Below are 8,341 nucleotides of genomic sequence, written 5' to 3'. Positions count from 1 at the left end.
TGCAGACATGATATCCTATCCAAACACTACTAGTACAAATCTTTCTTCTCATTGAATTGAGAAAAACTAGCTGTATATCTATACTAACTATTTTGCATATAATGGTACAAAATGGTCCTTCATATGTATCCCCTTTTTTTGTTTTGGTTTATCAGAGACAGATGGTCCATTGCCACTTAAATATTGTAGGTGCATGAATTCAGCAAAATAGTCCAATATAGTCCAGTAGTCCATACTAGTAGTGGGTTTTCCATAAGACCGGCAATGTCCAAAGTTGATGACTTGAGCAGTTTTGTAGCTCAGCATATTAATATGGCTTTACTTTTTATATTCCATTTTTATACTTTTCTGCTGGACGGTTAAGACCAAGATAAAGCAAGTTCTATATAACACTAAATGTAACTTTTGTATCTGACAAGGTTAGTCAAATCCCCTCAGGATTTATCCTGAAACCGTGTACCATCATTTAAATATCATGGTGTTTACTGACTTCCACAGCAAAAGTATACCATTCAAGTTTGCCTTCTTTGGCCTTTGAGAATACCTTGTTTTTTGTCTTGATGGGAATTAGTTTACAATAATTTAATTTTAAAATACATTTTCATTTCAAATGTTAACTTTTAATATCATTTTAAAGCAAAAGGGCTTGCATCTTGTTCTTTATCACAATCCTCATGATTAGATGAGAACTTTACTGGGCTGAAGTGCAACAACAGAGTTAAGGGGACAACTTAAGTATGAGAGGAATGGAAGGAGGTGTCTTACCTTCAAAGATCTATAATCCTAGCTCAATGTAATGGTACTAACCCTGTCAGACTTCTCATTTTACTGTATGTTCCGAGAGGGGGAAATCCTGGGGATGAACCCAGGGTCTACACAATGAGCTAAGTTCACAACTCCTGTTTGTATTTCTTGAAATGGATCTGCCCAAATTGCTAAATTGCTCAGATTAGGCTTGAATCCTTTTCCCTCTGCCTTACAGAATACTGGAGGTATGAGCACGTACAACCTTTCTAAGCTTTCCTCTGCTTTTTAAGAGCCACGTGAATAACTTCCTCAACTAAGTCAGTGATCAGGCATTCCTCTTGTTTTTCCACTCCTTTCTTTTGATCTTTTCTTCCCTGCTCTAGAGTCCCTTTAATTTTGGGAGTTACAGATCCTTTCTCCTATCTATACATCCTAAGTATGGCCACCAAATTAGCAGATTTGTTATTATTTTGTGAATGTTTCTTCCCTTTTCCCTCCCTCTATCACCTCCCCTCCTTTTCCTTCTCATCTGCTCTCCTGTGTCTCCTCTCTTTTCTTTTTTTAAAAGCTTTTTTTTGTTTTTTAAAGTTTATTTGTGTGTGTGTGTGTGTGTGTGTGTGTGTGTGTGTGTGTGTGCGTGGCCAGCTCAGCCCACCAGGGGGCGGGGATTGAACCGCGGTCCCTGAGCTTTGCTAAGCTTGTTCTAAGTAGGTGCTTTTGACCACTGAGCCATCTCACCAGTCCCCTCCTCTCTTTTCCTCCACTACCCTGAGTATAGTTACCAAGTGCTTCATCTTTCTTAGCATGAAGCACTTTCATTGTTTGTATAAGTAGCACCAAGTTCACTCTTTCCTCATGTTCAATATTTAGTCAGTTTTTGTTTTTTTCTTTTTCTTTCTTTTCTTTTGTTGTATTCTAGGGAAAAGTCTAGAGGGTGTTTAGGGTCTCACGACCACACTGGACTCATAGTGATCTACCTGTTGACAGCCTCCCAAGAGCTGGGATTACAGGTGCGCTCCATCATGCCCAGTCTCAATTGCTGGCTCAGCATGCCCTGGGGTCAGGACCTGCACGGCAGGCCTGGGGATCGAACCCCTGACTCCTGTGTCTGCTTGCAAGAGCTTTAATCCACCGAGCTATTTGGCTGGCCCTTCCAGTCAGTTTTAAAGGCATGTCCTTATTGGCTGTTTTGAAAGTAGTATGACATTTGTTGGCCAAAAAGAGTGGTGTGCGTTACTTTCTCAGTGTAAGCCTTGAAACCATCAGACATCACAATGTGGCATTTGTTAGCCCATCTGAAAGCATCTTCTTAGAAATATTTTCAGCAGCTGACGAATCAGTCATATTTCAATTAACACATTTCATTTAGCTAGATATAAAACCAGTGGATGGTGTGCTTCCTGACTGTTTATTCTGAGCCTATGCCAGCAGGAATTCTCAGATTTGTGCTCATATTTCTCCATAAACTATCCCAGTCCTTAACAGAATAGCCAGTGGTATAGGAGACTACCTGAATGGTGATACAATGTACTCTCTTTATTGAATCAATGGGGAAAAATCAATTTTCCTTCCTATGTTCTTATGTCTTCAGACAGGCACCTAAATTTTACAAGCCCTACTGTTGTGACTTAGGAAATAGTAGGTTTTTATGAGTTTTCTACTTGAATTCTTTACCTATTTATTTGGTTGTTTTCCTGAGAACTAAGTTTTACCCTATAAATTTCATTGGGAAGATCCTTTGAGTCAATATTTTTGCCATCTCACAGCAAGAGCTGATAAATAGCTACCTTAGCAACACTCCTTCATTGTGCTTTATATTTCCTCCATTTCTTGTTAAAAGTGTTTAGGTTATTATAATTTGTTGGTCTGAATGGTTTCAAAGCTGGCTGTTCTGCTTGTGTTTGCAAGCTACTTTACCATCATAGTAGAAGGACGGTACTTTGGATTGAAATTAGCTTCCAAGTGGCTGGGGAGATGGCACAGTGGAATAAGCGCATGCCTGGCAAATGCAAGGGCCTGAGTTCAATACCCAGTTCCACCAAAATAATAATAAATGAATGAATGAATGAATGAATGAATAAAATCAGCTTCCAGAAAGAAATCAAAGACACAGACAAACATCAGAATCCTCTTCTCTTCCAGAGGCGCTCAGTATTTTTCAAATTTAGTGTCCCACCTACACACATTTGATTGATTTCCTACCTTCCTTGACTCCCAACATATCCACCTTTTTTGTTTTATTTTGTCAGAGATGTGCATTCCATTGCAGTCAGAGAAGCTGTATTTGGAGAAGTCTTTAAAGGACCTTTTTATACTTGATGCCAGTCTGAAGACTAGGTGCTTGAGTTCAGCAAAGTAACCCAATATAGACCAATAGTCCATAGCAGTACCTCAGTGCCTAAAGCAAACAAGCTACCTCAGTCCTGAGATAAACATCCCGTCTGGTTAAAGGCAGCTATTATTCACTAGGAAAACCTTGTGTCACATGTTACTAACTTTGCAAAAGTATAAATGCAATACCATTTTGTTGTGAATATATATATATATATATATATATATATATATATACCAGATAAGATAGATATATAGTTACTTTCTCTCAGTTCATTGAGAAGAAAGCTTTGGGGGCCGGGGAGATGGCTCAGTGGAATAAGTGCTTCCCTGGCAAGCTCAAGGGCCTGAGTTCAATCCCCGCTTCCGGGGGAAAAAAAAAAACCCCGAGAAGAAAGCTTTGTACTAATATTATTTAGACAGACAAGATATCATGTCTACATCTTATCGTCTGAATAACTACTATGAAGACAACAATATGCATTGTATTAATTATTGTAACTGTCCCACTAACCTATTTTTGAAACTGTTTTATTGTTATCTTTTTTGTCATTGAAATGAAGGAAATAAAATAAAAATAAATAAAAACAAATTTAGTATCCTAAAACATCCATTTCCTCCTCATATTCACACAGATTATATATTGAGTTTAACATGTATAACTTTTAAAAGATACACACACACACACACACACACACACACATTAAGCACAACAATTAACCATCAAGATTTTGAAGCACGTTGATTGCTACTGTGCTCATCACACAGCTCATGTGATTCTTGCTCATTTTCCTGCTCTTGTTTTTCCATAAACCGTAAGTTCCAGGTTTATGAAAAAGAAACCATGCAAACGGACCAGGCCTAACCATCAGAACTTTTTGTAGATATGGATTCTCGACATTGTTCCACAAACACACTCTTACTACCTTTGCAAGGAAATCTGCCCAAAATCATGTTTCACCTACGCAAGCAGTGGTCTTCAAGGAAGGAATGGCCTCCAAGCTTTGGGTTACCTCCTTCCCATTCCTGGTTACACACGAACCACGGGACTTGTTTCACTATTTCTAAGCATTACTGATTGCTTCCAGCTGGAGTACAGATTGCTAAATGATCACGGCCCGGATTCAACATGGCTGAATCCCAAAAACAACAGCTTATCTTTTTTTTTTTTTTTTTTTTTTCCCAGAACCGGAGATTTGAACTCAGGCCCTTGTGCTTGCCAGGCAAGTGTTTATTCTACTGAGCTGTCTCCCTAGCCCCCAGCTTATCTTCCCAATGATGTCTTCCCCCCTCTGTACCCAGATACAACTTCAACTTACCTTTCACACCACGAGGAAGCCTCCAATCAGCCCCTTGTGTGTCACCAAACCTGACCCTCAAACTCTGCCCCTAGAAAAATCCAAAAAATCTCAGCGTTAATGTCTTGGTTTGAAGGATCTCTCCATATCTGTCAGATCCTCTCTGTGTCCTCAGAGTTAATAAAGACCTTCCTCCACTTTTTCTTTTACTTCTAGTTCTCTGCTGCACCTAAAAAAAAAAACAACTAGCAATTACCATCAAGAGCCATTTTGACTTTCTAAACAGATGTCTCCATCCTTTAAATAATTTCTGTATTACCTAAATTTTCAATTAGAAAAGACTTTAAACATTTTTTACAAATGTTTGAGCAACTAAAGTTTTTTATTTAATGAGAGGCTTTGCTATTTGTGCTTCAGTGAATAAATGCGACTTGCTTGTAATTATCAGCTTTCTTTTTTTCAGATCTAATCTGTTGCATTAAAATCCATGACAACACTTGGTGTTTTTGAAAAAGAATTTTTTTTCCGATTAATTTCATAGTTCCAAATAGTAGATCATAAAGCGTGAATCAGTTAAAATCCAAATCAATTCTAATCTCTTAAGTTATATTTTTAATTATTTCAATCTTTGAGGATGTTTATCAACATCTCATTTTTTTTTTCAGTCAGTGCACTGCTAAAGCAGAGAATTTTCAAATTTTTAAGTTTTTCCAGGGTGTCTTATGACAAAGCATTAAACTCATGTGGTATATCACACACAAATAGCTTGAGTTCAAATAAATTTGTGAATCTTGCTTCAGTTCTGAAGCTACAGTACTCCTAAACTCTGTTGATAGGAACACAGTTTCCACAAACAACATCTTCTAATGTCTTCCAGATCTGTCAGCCCATGTAACAACCTTTGGGAAAAGCTGGTTTCAAAGACACTGCGAACTCTTCACTGTAGCATGCCAGGTCTTCTGACTCTCCTAACTTGTCCAAAGACTCCTACTGTTTTCCAAACTGAGTCTTTCCGTTGCTCCTTGTTGGCTGGTATCATTGAGAGCTCTTGAGTCACATCCTACTTTGCAGAGATGAGGCGTGTGGTCCTCTCCTTGTCCTGGCTTCACGTTCTGTTCTTCCTTTAGCCCTCATGTTACACTGTTCTGGGTTTTGCTCTTTCCTTCAAACCTCTTGGTTTTCCTTCCTATTATTTTCCTGACAGTGCCAGTCCTTGACTTATTTCTATCTTTAATTCACTTGTTTCCCTTCTTTGCTCTCTTCTAGATTGAAAGAATATCACATTTCCAGCATGCCTATTCTTTGCTGTAGGATTCTGGCTTTTCCAACCAATTGAGTCCTGCCTAAATACCTGGAGGGGCAAGACAAAAGGTGAATGAGGGTTTTTCTCTTTTTTCCTCCACAGCTTCTGATTTATGAGATCAGTCTATTAAGCATCAGCTTCCTTGGAGGAGCTTTAGCCTCTTCCTTTGGACCAAAAAACAAAAACAAAAACAAAACAAAACAAAAAACCCAGATTTTCCCCCTAAATATCTAGTTAAAACTAATGGTTTTTTTTTTTTTTGCAATTTTTAATGTTTATTTTTGGTTTTGTACATATTCCATCACATGTGTGACAGCCCTCTGCATGAAATATCTTCTATTTACAGACCTTGACCAATGTTTATTTTCTGTTATGCCTTCATTGGTAAACCATACAAGCATTTTCTTATTTGCCATTAATTAGCATGTCAGATCTTCATTGGTTTTTATATTGTACACTGTCAGTATATTACAGTATTTAAATATATTCCTAAAAATAAAGGCCTACGTGTGATATAAAGTTGGTATGGCAAGTGATGCTTGGAGATACTTGTAAAAAGAATAGCTGATAATTATAACCATATTTTGTTCTGTGACACTGAAAATGCTTGACCATCTTTGAAGGAATTCTTATAACACTTCTAATCTTTTGACTTCTATGAAATGTCCTTGGTCCTTTGTATTTTATAGTCACCAGCTTATATATGACTAATCTTCTACTCCATGCTATAAAGCCCTATGTTCCTTCAATCAGTCTCCTATTCCATCATAATTAGTTAATAAATTAGTTTTCCTTTAAAATTATCTTAGAAAAACATGATAGTCTTTATTTTTAATCTAATAATTCTGAACAATGTTGGCTTATTTCTCCTCCTTGATGAGTAACCAGCATTCTTCTCTGGAAGGTTTGTTCTTTTCTGGACAATGCAAAGCATAGAAATAGAAGATGAAGAACAGCTCACCTTAAAAGTAATAACCATAAGCATCACTTTTATAACTGTCATTTCCCAAAGAAACAGAATCAACAGAAAACATAACTGTGTAGGGGATTTGCTCATAGGCTTACAGTACCAGAGTCGAGAGAGTCCTCAATGGCCCTTAGGGTGCTGGAGACCCTGAGGACCAGTAACTACTCCACCCTAGAACACGGGAGCCACAGACAAGAGGACGGGAGGATGCAGCACCAGTAGTGACTAGTGCAAGTCTGTGCGAGAGGGCTGTATGAAGCGGAGAATGGTATTCAAAGCCGATGACAAAGCCTGGAGCTTTTCAAAGCGGACTTCTCTCTCCTTTAATTCTGTTCAGGCTACAGGCCTAATGGTTGGTGCCACCACAGCCTGAGCTCATCTTCCCCACGTGTCTGGCCTCCGTGCGACTCATCCACAGATACACTGAGCTGTGCGTTATTCCTCTGCTGAACGTATCACCCCCCAGCTGATGTGTCACCACCGATGGTCACGCGGACTCACCGCCTAAGCGAAAATTCACAGGTGATCTCGGGAGTCATGGCAGCTCTTTCCGCCTCTTTCTACTTTTCCCTCTTCTTTTACTTTGTACGGCACGATGTATCTGCTAGATAAACTATCAATAGAAAGTCTCAAACCACATCAAAAGAAAGACTGACACATTTACATGTATAATTTAGGAGTTATATTTCTCCAAAGTAGTGATCAAATTTTTCAGTCTCTCTTTGAATCACTGGTGAGATTGTAAAAGTTTTTAATGTAAAGTTTTTGTTGTTGTTGTTGCTGTTTAATTCTTAGGGTTTCCTTCAGGTTAAATGAGAGAAGACAAACAAAAATAATTTATTCCGTTGTGTGAAAGCCTCTCTCAGTTCACACAGTGGAAATTAGCGGACTGAGTTCCACTTCGCCGCCACTAGGTGGCAGCAGCAATGCAAAAGCGGGGCTAGTCCCAACAGCAAGTTGCAAAGTTGCAGAAACGTCTTTGTGTGCAGGTGCCTGCGTTTATGGCTTGATTGTACTGTTTTGCCTCATGGCGGGGTGTGTGTGTGTGTGTGTGTGTGTGTGTGTGTGTGTGTGGCTGGAGCAGGGTTTGGGACTGGGAGGGGTATTGCAAAAATGAAAACTTACTTAGGAAGGGAATTATTAGAAATAACTTTTCGTTGAACGTGGACTGCTTGCAAGCGGCCACAGGTTAAGCCTGTATTCTCGCAGACGAAGTCAGATGCCTCCGGACAGCAAGCCAGGAAGGGAAAGCGAGCCATCACAGCTACGGCTCGTCCACACAACTTCAGTTCAGCATCGTGCATTCCGGCTTTCACCTAATGAGGGTTTTGGCAAGGCAATGAAACGACGGCTTTGCCTTTCTTGGACAGAAAGTTGTTTCTTAGAGGCCTCACACGAACTTCAGCGTCTTCCACAGTACTCAGAATAGTTCCAAACATTTTAGGAACTATGGAAAAGCTACATGACATATTCACTCGGTGTAGTTCGGATTAATGAATAGGACACGTGGATGTAGAATGGGATTTGCAAAGACAAATTATAACAGTGGTTGTATTTTTTTTTCAGTGTGAATGCGGGCACTTTCTAAATTAATGTGTATAATGTGTATGACACAAAATCGTATAAGTGGTAAAGACACTGAAAAATGAATTTACTTAGACTAGATTTCGTTATAGATACCTGGTGAGCTTTTCT

General features: G+C 38.9%; 1 pseudogene; it reads right to left on the bottom strand.

Annotated features, from left to right (window-relative positions):
• The window catches only part of LOC101565956, an 82,625-nt pseudogene extending 74,675 nt beyond the window's left edge, over positions 1 to 7,950 (bottom strand).
• Positions 7,951 to 8,341: the final 391 nt, after the last annotated feature.

The sequence above is a fragment of the Octodon degus genome, unplaced genomic scaffold (genome assembly GCF_000260255.1).
Source record: "Octodon degus isolate 3935 unplaced genomic scaffold, OctDeg1.0 scaffold00012, whole genome shotgun sequence".
Classification (NCBI taxonomy): Eukaryota; Metazoa; Chordata; class Mammalia; order Rodentia; family Octodontidae; genus Octodon; species Octodon degus.
Note: the sequence above shows the minus strand (reverse complement) of the source record. Positions and strands in the feature narration are given on the sequence as shown.